Genomic DNA, 11,324 nt, shown 5'->3' with positions numbered 1-11,324 from the left:
CTCTTTTTCCTTATTTTTCAACCGATCTTAGGACTTACTGGTACTTGAAGGTACCCCTTAGTCCTAGTATAGCCTACACCCTGATCAGATTTACAACACTCTCGTCCTATCTAAGCGGCTGGTGGAGCTGAACCCTGCTGAGAAGGTGTCCAGCTCATGGTGTTCTCATCACATATCCTCAACCTTCAAAATTTACTCTTATATTTACATTTTATAATTATGCTCTAGCTTGGGAACCCAGCTTTGACTAGAAACTAAACTTTCTCTTTATGAAACTCAACCCCCTCAACTAAGATTTATTAAACCAAGATAAGAAAATTCCCTTGGTTTACCTAATCAATATTCGAGACAATCGGTTTCTGAGCTATTATCGGACATTTAAACAACAAACGAACAATCAGAGATTACTATCTACTTTGTATATATATAGATTCTCCCAGAAATAGGTAAAAGATGTTTGGATTCAAATATCTGAACAATTCTTCTTAAATCCATTCAAGAACTTGAAGAATTTAATTTTACTAAAACTAAACGTGGAGATCTGCAGTTGAGAACGAAACAGAAAAGAAGAAAAACAGATGAAAAGGAAACTAAGGAATACTGATAGATAAAATAAGGAAGGATGAAGAGGTGGAAGGATAAAGGAGGGATGTAGAGGTGGTAGGATAAGGGAAGGATGAAGAGGTGGTAGGATAAGGGATAGAAGAAGAGGTAGAAGGATAAAGGAAGGATGAAGAGGTGGTAGGATAAGGGAAGGATCAAGAGGTGGAAGGATAAAGGAAGGATGAAGAGGTGGAAGGATAAGGGATAGATGAAGAGGTAGAAGGATAAGGGAAGGATGAAGAGGTAGGAAGATAAAGGAAGGATGAAGAGGTGGTAGGATAAGGGATAGATGAANTATATCCAGCTTAATCCCTGTTATGTCCCCCCTTCCAGTTATATCCACCTTGATCCCTGATATATCCACCTTGATCCATGTTATATCCAGCTTAATCCCTGTTATGTCCCCCCTTCCAGTTATATCCACCTTGATCCATATTATATCCAGCTTAATCCCTGTTATGTCCCCCTTCCAGTTATATCCACCTTGATCCCTCCCTGATATATCCACCTTGATCCATGATATATCCAGCTTAATCCCTGTTATGTCCCCCTTGATCCCTGATATATCCACCTTGATCCATATTATATCCAACTTAATCCCTGTTATGTCCCCCCTTGATCCCTGTTATATTCTAATAAAAGAATGTGGAGTATATTTATCCCTGTTGTTTATTCTTCTACCAAGTTTAAACGACCGCCATTAAAAAAGCTGCAACTGTTGCAAAACAACACAGAATCATTAGATGCAACAATCCAGGTTGTTTTTATATAGTTTAAATATTGAAGGTTAGAATTGATACTTTCAACTCGTATTTTATTCTCGTAGCATCCTTTTTTAGAGCATAATTATACTGTTCTCGTATTACAAATAAGTTAAAAAATCAAATATTTTTTTAGAACTTCTGTATTATAAATGCTATTACGCTAAAACTGATCAATTTTGTGTAGATTTCATCCCTTTTTACATACCTTATCATTCATATGAGGTAGATTTATTTCATATCCGCCCTAAACTTTTCTCAAGATCAGAGCTGTTATCCTATCCTAACTTTTCTCAAGATCAGCAATATCCACCTAACCCTTCGCTCAATATTACTTGATATCCGCCTAAACCTTCGCTCAATATTATTTGATATCCACCCCAACCTTTGTTAAAGATTAGCTGATATTTGCCCAACCCATATCTTAATATCAGCTGATATCCCTCCAAACCGTTTCTCAATATCAGCTGATATTCACCCAACCCTTTTTTCAAGATCAGCTGATATTCACTCACCCCCTTTCTCAAAATCAGCTGATATCCCTCCAAACCCTTTCTCAATATCAGCTGATATCCACCCAAACCCTTTCTCAATATTAGCTGATATCCGTCCAAACTCTTTCTCAAGATCAGCTGATATCCGCCCAAACTCTTTCTCAAGATCAGCTGATATTTTCCCAACCCCTTTCTCAAGATCAGCTGATATCCGCCCATACCCTATCTCAAGATTAGCTGATATCCGCCCCAAACCTATTCGTTAGAATATATGACATCCACCACTAAATTTTTCTCCAGATAGCTTGATATCCGCCCCGACCTTCTATCAAGATATTTGTCCAAACATATTGTCAGGACAAGAGTATATCCACCCCAAATTACTCTGAATATCTGTTGATACCCATCCCAAACCAGATGATTTTATATCCTACCCGACCTTTACTCTCCAGATTATCTCGTTATATATAAAAGTGTTGTTCAATCTTACAGGACGAGTCAGTAAACATAAGGAGAGATGAACGGTATAAAGGAGGTTGGTTGTAAGTTCTCATGTTAATTGTCTAACTATCTAGGGTCCTGTATTGAATATTATTATTTTTAAAACATTTGTGAACCTCCGGTGTTTTTATATTTGAAACCTCGGAGGTAGCAAGTATTAAACAGAGGCATAAAGTGGAAGAGAGAGAGGAGAAACTATAAGACCTCTACTCCTGTTCCAATCTCCTGTTCGACCTATCCACAAGATATTTCATGCAAATTGAAATTTTTCCTGTATTCGCAGAGTGGCGGAATCCCGGATTGCAAGTATTCTAAAGCCTGCAATAATCTGTGCAATGATTAAGCAGGGGAACATATATCCCTAGTTTAATGCTGGGGAATATTCCCCTTGTCCATTCAATGCCAGAGACGAGGGGGAATTCTCTGTTTAAGAAAAGAGAGGGAACCCCCCCCCCCCTCCTCTTTTTTGGTTAACACAATGTATCAACGTGGGGAGGAAAGCCAGCAACAACAATTTCTTGTCCGATCCACATTCTCCTCATTTTTTTGTCCGAGCCCCCTCGAAAATCCTTGTCCTTCAATTACTATGATTTTGAAGATTTTTTAGAAGATCTTGGTACGTTAGGGCTTAAATATGGTTGGACCAAAGTATTGCAAAAATTTTATCATGTTGGATTATTTGAATATTCTAATCCATGAGAATGATGTCTAATTTTATTTAGGTGAAAATTAAATCTCTACGTAATGGCTAACCTTCACGTTATGAAAGAAATAGTAAAATATTTGTCTTACCTCTGCCTTTCACTTTTCTCATGAAACCACCAGGAAAAATCTATGGTTTTTGATATAATTAACAAAAAATATTAAAGTTATATAAACTCGGAATAATTCGCGTCATTCTAAACTAGAAATATCTGAAAATGTGCGTAAAAAAAGTCGTCCACANCATCCTTCTATCCTGTCCTTTTCCCATTCTTTCATCTATCCACGCTTTAATCATTCTATCCTTCCCTTTCCTAATATTTCCATCTTACCATCCTTCTATTTTTAAATCTCTCTATCCTTCTACTTTCTCAACTCGTCATCCTTTCAATTTCTCATCTTGCCAACCTTCCATCCTTTTTATTTCCCTCATTCCGCCTTTCCATCTTTTAACCTTCCACATTACCTATTTTTAATTTTTTCATATTTACTTTCTTCCATTCTTTTTTTTTCATTACATCTCTCCATCTGGCCTTTATTCTTTCTTTGTTTTCTTAAGATCATTTGTGATACAGGAAATAACTTCATGCTTTGCTTAATTTCAAAAAATCCGAGTTATTTCCATTTGTTGTTTAAGAAGGAAAGATTCATTATTCCCCATTTCTTATTTCGAATTAAAATTAATTTAATTTATTTTTCTTTCTTGTATTGCTCCGCCTTATCTATATCTTCTATTCTTTCTGTTTTTAAGTCTAGCCGACTATCAATCTATCTCTATCTTTGGATCTACCCGGTGTACTATCTACCTATCTCCAGAGTCTATCTATCTATCACTAGGCAAACTGTCCAAGGGTGAGCAGGATTGATTAATGAGAGTTTCAGAATATCTGATTGGGTCGTTCTCTACACGTCCTAAACCTTACTCAGTATCCTTCCTAAACCTTACTCAGAACCCTTCCTAAACCTTACCTAGTACACGTCCTGAACCTTACTCAGTATCCTTCTTAAACCTTTCTTAGTACACGTCCTAAACCTTACTCAGTACTCTTCCTAAACCTTACCTAGTACACGTCCTAAACCTTACTCAGTACCCTTCCTAAACCTCACTTAGTACACGTTAAGAGTAGAGAAGGTCGAGAACTTGAAAAAGGAGAGCGAAGAATGTTCAAGAGTAAAGAAGGTTGAAAACTTGAAACAGGAGAAGGAAGAGATATTAAGAGCGAAGAAGGAAGACTACTTAAAAGAGGAGAAAGAGGAGAATCGGATGAGAGAGCTAGTACAGAGAAGGAAATTACTTGAAAGAGGAGAAGAAGAGAGAGTTTAAAAATTAAGAAAGAGATTAAAATATGGTTCAGAAATTTAGATCTAGAAATAAACAGAAGACTAACAGATTAGGATAGGATAATTAAGCAGAAGACTAACGGACTAGAATAGGATAATTAAGCAGAAGACTAACAGACTAGAATAGGATAAATTCTAGGATAATTAAGCAGAAGACTAACAGACTAGAATAGAATAAATTCTAGGAGAAATAAGCTAACAGAAGACTAACAGACTAGAATAGGATAAATTCTAGGATAAATAAGCAGAAGACTAACAGACTAGAATAGAATAAATTCTAGGAGAAATAAGCAGAAGACTGACAGACTAGAATAGGATAAATTCTAGGAGAAATAAGCAGAAGACTAACAGANCCAAACGCGATTGTCAAATTATAGACCAAACGCGATTGAATTCAAATCGAAGAAATCGAACACAGTAGAAGTAAATATATCCATTTACTGATAGCGCCGATTCAAGGATTCATAACTCTAATTGCATAATGAGATAGATAGAAAGATAGATGTTACCGCCATACTATTTCTATTGGTTCAGAATAGACAACAAACACATGACTGAACCCTGATTGGATCAGGTGATAATGGACTCGACATACAGGAGTGAGGGTGAGTTTTATTGGTTGTATTAGCTAGCATGCTTGGTTAGTACACCTTGGTTTTCTACAAAACAACAGGAGACAAGAATCGTCTTTGCAGACTAAAAGCGCACTTTATACTTTCTCTTATATTATTTTATGTTATTTAAAGCATATTTTCGGCGTGTTTTTAATTCTATTAACAGACAGAGGGGTGGAAGGGGCGGGGTGCATTTGTTTTTGTGAAGGACAGAATGGGTCCTTAACTTACAATTTTTTTTCTGTAAAAGTCGAGTCTTATTCTGTTTTTGCGGCCTGGGTATGTACTTTTATGTACAGTGTGATAAAAACTACCCATTTAAAAAATATTTTTATATCCCTCCCCCTCCCCCCCTTAAACCTGTAGGTGGAATAAAATCTAATGTGTTGTGGCCGGGAGTTTAAGAAGAATCCTGAGCTCTGCTCTCCCAGATCAATAGTTTTCTATAAATACCCACTCTGCCGGCCCTATCATAGGTCCACTCAAACCCCGCTCAAACCCGCGAACTTCGGAGCGGATCCGAGTTCTCGTTGAACAACTTAAATTACCAATTTCAAGGATCCGAATGCTCGCCAGCGCATGAAAACTCACAAATTTCCAAGTAATTGTTTCTTTGGTTAACAATTTCAAACATTTTGGCCGGATTCAATATAAATAAGCTTAAAATTAGTAATGTTTTATATGAAATTATCCAAAATTTGATTAAACTTAATGCAGATATAAAATCCAATGAAACTTTTTAGTATGCATTGTAAAGATCAAATAATAACAGGGAGAGGGAAGAAACAGGGATGGAAAATGGAGGATGAAGGGAAGGAGGAGGAAGGGAGGATGAGGATNTTTGCAATGATTTGATACGCCTCCATATTTTCATTGCTGGTTTTTTTTTATTAATGAAAGAAATTCTGGAAATTCTTGACGCTTTCAGCAAATTTTTCTTTTTATTATGGAATTCTTTCGCATACAAAAATATAATTTAATAACATTTGAAATTCAATTTAAAATACTTAAATTAAGGATTGCGGTGTTAAATTATTTAATTTGAAACAATTTTATCCATGTAGAAGAAAAATCCCATATGCATACGGTAACCGCCAAAAAAGTCCTTGGAAAAAAAGTTTCCGGAAAAAAAGTCCTAAAATTTTACACTAAAAAAGTCCTGTGGAAAAAAAGTCCTTTTATTAAAAAGTCTCCGGAAATAAATTCCTACCAATTCGAGACTTTATTTTCTAGGACTCTAGGAAAGTCCTCCAACAAGTGAAAATGCATGATTCACAATTCTAGGTTTTTCTTTTCCTCGGATTTATTTTCTTGAGGACTTTTTTCATGGGATCTTATTTCCTGAGACTTTATTGGCAGTCCCCCATACTATTTTAGGAAAAAAAGTCCCAGGAATCCAAAACACAGGACTTTATTTCCAGTGACATTTTTTCCAAGGACTTGATTCGGACTTTTTTCCAAAGTTTTTATTTCCAGGTTTTTTTTCAGAAACTTTTTTTCCCGGGACTTTCTTACATAGATTCATGCATACAGTTCATATACTGCAGATTTGGTAGAAATTTAAAAACCAAAATGGGCCTGCATTTGTTTTCATTCCCCTCAGTGACTGCAGTACACTTTGTATGTAAACAAAGATATAATGGTTCCTGGATTAAACAACAAACTTTGAATCAGTTCAGCTGTTTCCAAGTTTATTCTCTTTATTTCAATTGTTTTTTTTTTCATGTTCTAAGTCAGGGGCGCATTCAAGAATTTTTCCATTAGGGGGGGACTTGATCTTTAGTTCTTTTTCGGGGGGCTCATCACCAGCTGGGACCTTAAAACCCCCTGGAAACCATATATATATTTCACTGATCCAGCCGGGGGCTGGACCCCCAAATGTAGATTCGTGAGGAACAAGCACGTTTGATGGATGTCATATAGAGTAGATTCGTGAGGAACAAGCACGTTTGATGGATGTTATATATATAGTAGATTCTTGAGGAACAAGCACGTTTAATGGATGTTATATATAGTAGATTCTCGAGGAACAAGCACGTTTGATGGATGTTATATATATAGTAGATTCGTGAAAAACAAGCACGTTTAATGGATGTTATGTATAGTAGATTCGTGAGGAACAAGCAGCACGTTTGATGGATGTTATAGATAGTAGATTCGTGAGGAACAAGCACGTTTAATGGATGTTATATATAGTAGATTCTTGAGGAACAAGCACGTTTGATGGATGTTATATATATAGTAGATTCGTGAAAAACAAGCACGTTTAATGGATGTTATATATAGTAGATTCGTGAGGAACAAGCACGTTTAATGGATGTTATATATAGTAGATTCTTGAGGTTGTAAATTAAGTAAAGCCAGCGTTACTACACTTCAATGTTGACCCGATCTTGAAAATGTGTGCATAACTTTCATAGTTGTCCATGGCCTTATGTTTCAAAACAAGTTGTTTCTTTCATTGTGCAGAAATCGGCTATTTTTTATAATAAAAATTAAATAATATTTTTCGTAAGAAAATTTTATATCTAATTGTAATTCCTATAAACACCAATCATATTGAATTAATAATACATGAGTTAAAACAAAAACATATAAAAAATAATAAACTAGAATCCTGTGACCTCCTTATTGAACATATCACAAAAAATATTATCAAAAATATATATTGTTCGCGCATTGAAGAATAGATATCTGCGCATAATAATTGGAAATAATACATTTATACGCGCGTTGAAATTCTAACAAAAAGAATCGTTCTTCCTTGCTTCACTTCAACCAGATACCTTCACCTAAATCCATCACGTACATTAATGCAATATCACTATTCGGATTCAAATCAGTCAGTCTACATGCATTAATCGAGGAAGTCATTTAATTTAGGTTTCAGTCAGTTTTCTTTGCTTCGAATTTCCAGAATTCCTTATTTTTAATTCTCCTTTGTCGAGTCGAAGCCATCACTTTCCCTGTTTCCGGATCTATGTTCCTCTTCCCTGATCGCTCTTCTCTATTCCATTCTATTCGCTATTCCACATATTCACTTCCTGGTTTAAAACTTCTTTCTCTTTTCTTGCTCCTTTCTCACTGCTTTCCTGCTCCATTCTTCTTGGTTTCCTGCTCCATTCTTCCTGCTTTCCTGTTCCATTCTTCCTGCTTTCCTGCTCCATTCTTCCTTCTTTCCTACTCCATTCTTCCTGGTTTCCTGCTTCCTTCTGCCTGGTTTCCTGCTCCCTTTTTGACGTTTTCTGATTTCCTGCTCCCTTCTCTATTTCCCAGGTTCCTAATTTCCTGTTACCTTCTCCCTGTTTCCTGGTTTCATGCTTCCTTCTCCCTGTTTCTAGATTTTTTGCTTCTATTTCCCAGGTTCCTTATTTCCTGTTATCTTCGCTTTGTTTCCTGGTTTCATGCTTCCTTCTCCATGGTTTTTCTGCATGATTTACCCTGTTTCCTGGTTTCATGCTTCCTTCTCCCTGGTTTCTCTGCCTGATTTACCCTGTTTCCTGGGTTTTATCCCTTCCTTCTCTCCCCTTCCTGCACACTCACAGCTACCTGTCTACCCCGTTCTTAGTTCTAATCTCCTGATCTGACTTAACATATTCTGTAGTGCAGAGTGGGTCTGCCAGGATATGGAGACGGGTTGTGGGGGGGGGGGGGTATTGTAAAGAAACACTGCTGAATCTCAGCTTTGTTTGCAACCCAAGATTATCTTCTAAGATAAGAGACATAAAAACCTAAACAAACCCTACTCTAAACCATACCTGGAGCTAGAGAAGCTTCTTTTGACTGGAGTACGTGTACTTCAGTAAAACTGTGCAATCAGATCAGATAGTTGTCATAGATTTGTGTTATCCGTTTAATGCTCAATCTTTGCAATATCCATCATAGCGTAATAATCCTAGATATCTTAATCCATATTAATTGTAATCCTGCAATTGAATTGTGCATTGTGCATTGAACCAATATTGCTGTTGGGAGATGATACCGTATACATGCTGGGTACACTAGACGGGCTGGTACAAGTAAAAACTATACCTGTATCCTTGTACCGGTTTGGATCATGCAACGGTTGAACTCATGTAATTCAATTACCGGGCCGAATTTTAAGCAGTTAGAGCAAACTGTATACTACACATAGTTTCAATAGAAGTAAATATATCCATTTACTGATAGTGCCGATTGAAGGATTCATAACTCTAATTGGATAATGAGATAGATAGAAAGATAGATGTTACCGCCATACTATTTCTATTGGTTCAGAATAGACAACAAACACATGACTGAACCCTGATTGGATCAGGTGCTAATGGACTCGACATACAGGAGCAAAACAGGACAGTTCGCGAAATAAATCAGCTCCCTTAAAGGAGATTAAAGTGACTAGTGCCCTTAGTCTTCCAAATTAGAGATCACTAGAAGAACATGCGTACTAGTACGACTTGGGGATATCGTAGCTCCTCTAGTTTGTTCTTCTCAATAGCTCTTCAATTGAAAACACATAAATATCAATCTTGGTGAAATTTGCTTTAGTTTGCCGTGAAAAGGGAACCAGGGAGTAGTGGTCCATATTGTTGTAACAAACCATGTGGTCAATATAGGAGATGGATATAAATAGGAATAGTAAAATTAACCAGGAAATATCCTAAATTAAGATAGACATTTGACCAAATGTTTAAAAACAGCTTTTAATAATATAGATACGTAATTTTAATAATAGAAAATATTTAAATATTTGTAATATCTTGAATCATTGTAGTGTAGGTACCGGTTCATTATTAGAAGATTAGAGAAGGATTATCTCAGGTTTCCAAGGATTATCTCCTGCAGGACGGAAACTCTAGATATCTCAGGGTCTCTCAGGAGATACATAGACCAGACAAAGGGATAACTGTTGCTCAGGGTAGGTTAAACATTTTCTGGTAAACTGGAGTGTCCAAGAAGTCAAGTCTAGAACTTGAAAGTACTTTATGTGAGGGTTGAAACAAATCAAAGGTTTAGAGAAATATTTGAATTAGAACTGAAGTTCGGTTAGAAAATGGGTGTTACTCAGAGAGTGTTTTTTGTTGTTGTGTATTTTAACTTTAAGGTACGGTTTATGTGTGCTCTTGGTAGACCTGGAGCAGAAGATTTTCGTAGTATTGGGTTCAAGTCTGGAGTTTCTAAAGGCATTAAGGGTAGGTCGAGAACTACGAATTCTCAAGGTAGGTCGAGAATTTAGGATAATCATTAATCAGGGTAGGTCGAGAATTCAGGATTCTCAGGTTAGGTTGAGAACTCAAGATAGTCAGGGTAGGTTGAGAACTCAGGATAATCAGGGTAGGTCGAGCACTCATGAATCTTAGGGTAGGTGGAGAATTCAGGATTCTCAGAGTAGGTTGAGAACTCTGGATATTCAGGGTAGGTGGAGAACTCAGGATAATGAGGGTAGGTTGAGAACTCAGGATAATCAGGGTAGGTGGAGAACTCAGATGATCAGGGTAGGTGGAGAACTCAGGATAATCAGGGTAGGTTGAGAACTCAGGATAACCGGAGTAGGTGAAGAACTCAGGCTAATCAGGGTTAGGTAAGGGCTCATGGTTCTTAATGCTTGAGGTTTTGTAAGGATACAAATATGGAAATTTTTAAATTAGTTAAATATATTTTTTGTGGGTTCTTTAGCTACAGTAAGAAATGAGAACATAAAGAGGGGGAGATTCCCCCCCACCCCTCTCCCTCCTTCAAGTTGCCTATGATCGTACTTAGAGATCAAGAATTTTAGGACGTGGAAACGTTTAGGGCATAGATAGTGAACTGTTGTTGCAGGGTTGCGTTTGGATGTGGAAATATGCTCAGGGTGTAGTTATAGGTGGGGAACAGGTTCTGTGTAATTTAAACACCTGGATTCGTCCTTGTATAAACCGCACCTTATACATTCACATTCACATAAATATATTTTATATTTCAGACATGGCTTTATTAAACTTACTTTTAGAGCATTCATTCTCTAGTGTATACCATTCTCCCATTCTCTAGTGAATACCATTCTCCCATTCTTTAGTGTATACCATTCTCCCATTCTCTAGTGTATACCATTCTCCCATTCTCTAGTGTATACCATTCTCCCATTCTCTAGTGTATACCATTCTCCCATTCTTCTTTAGCTACCCTTTACACTTCAGCCAGCAGGGGACTTCATGTCAGAGTTTTACCTCTGATTTTCTTAAACTTTTGTTGTTTTGTTAAAACTACTTGGTGGGACGGGCCTGTAGCTAGGATTTTAGAAGAGGGGGGCACAAAATTAATAAAAGTGCATTTGTGCATATTGTAGGAGG

The sequence above is a fragment of the Eurytemora carolleeae genome, unplaced genomic scaffold (assembly GCF_000591075.1).
Source record: "Eurytemora carolleeae unplaced genomic scaffold, Eaff_2.0 scaffold358, whole genome shotgun sequence".
Lineage (NCBI taxonomy): Eukaryota > Metazoa > Arthropoda > Copepoda > Calanoida > Temoridae > Eurytemora > Eurytemora carolleeae.
This window is presented reverse-complemented; position numbering follows the sequence as displayed.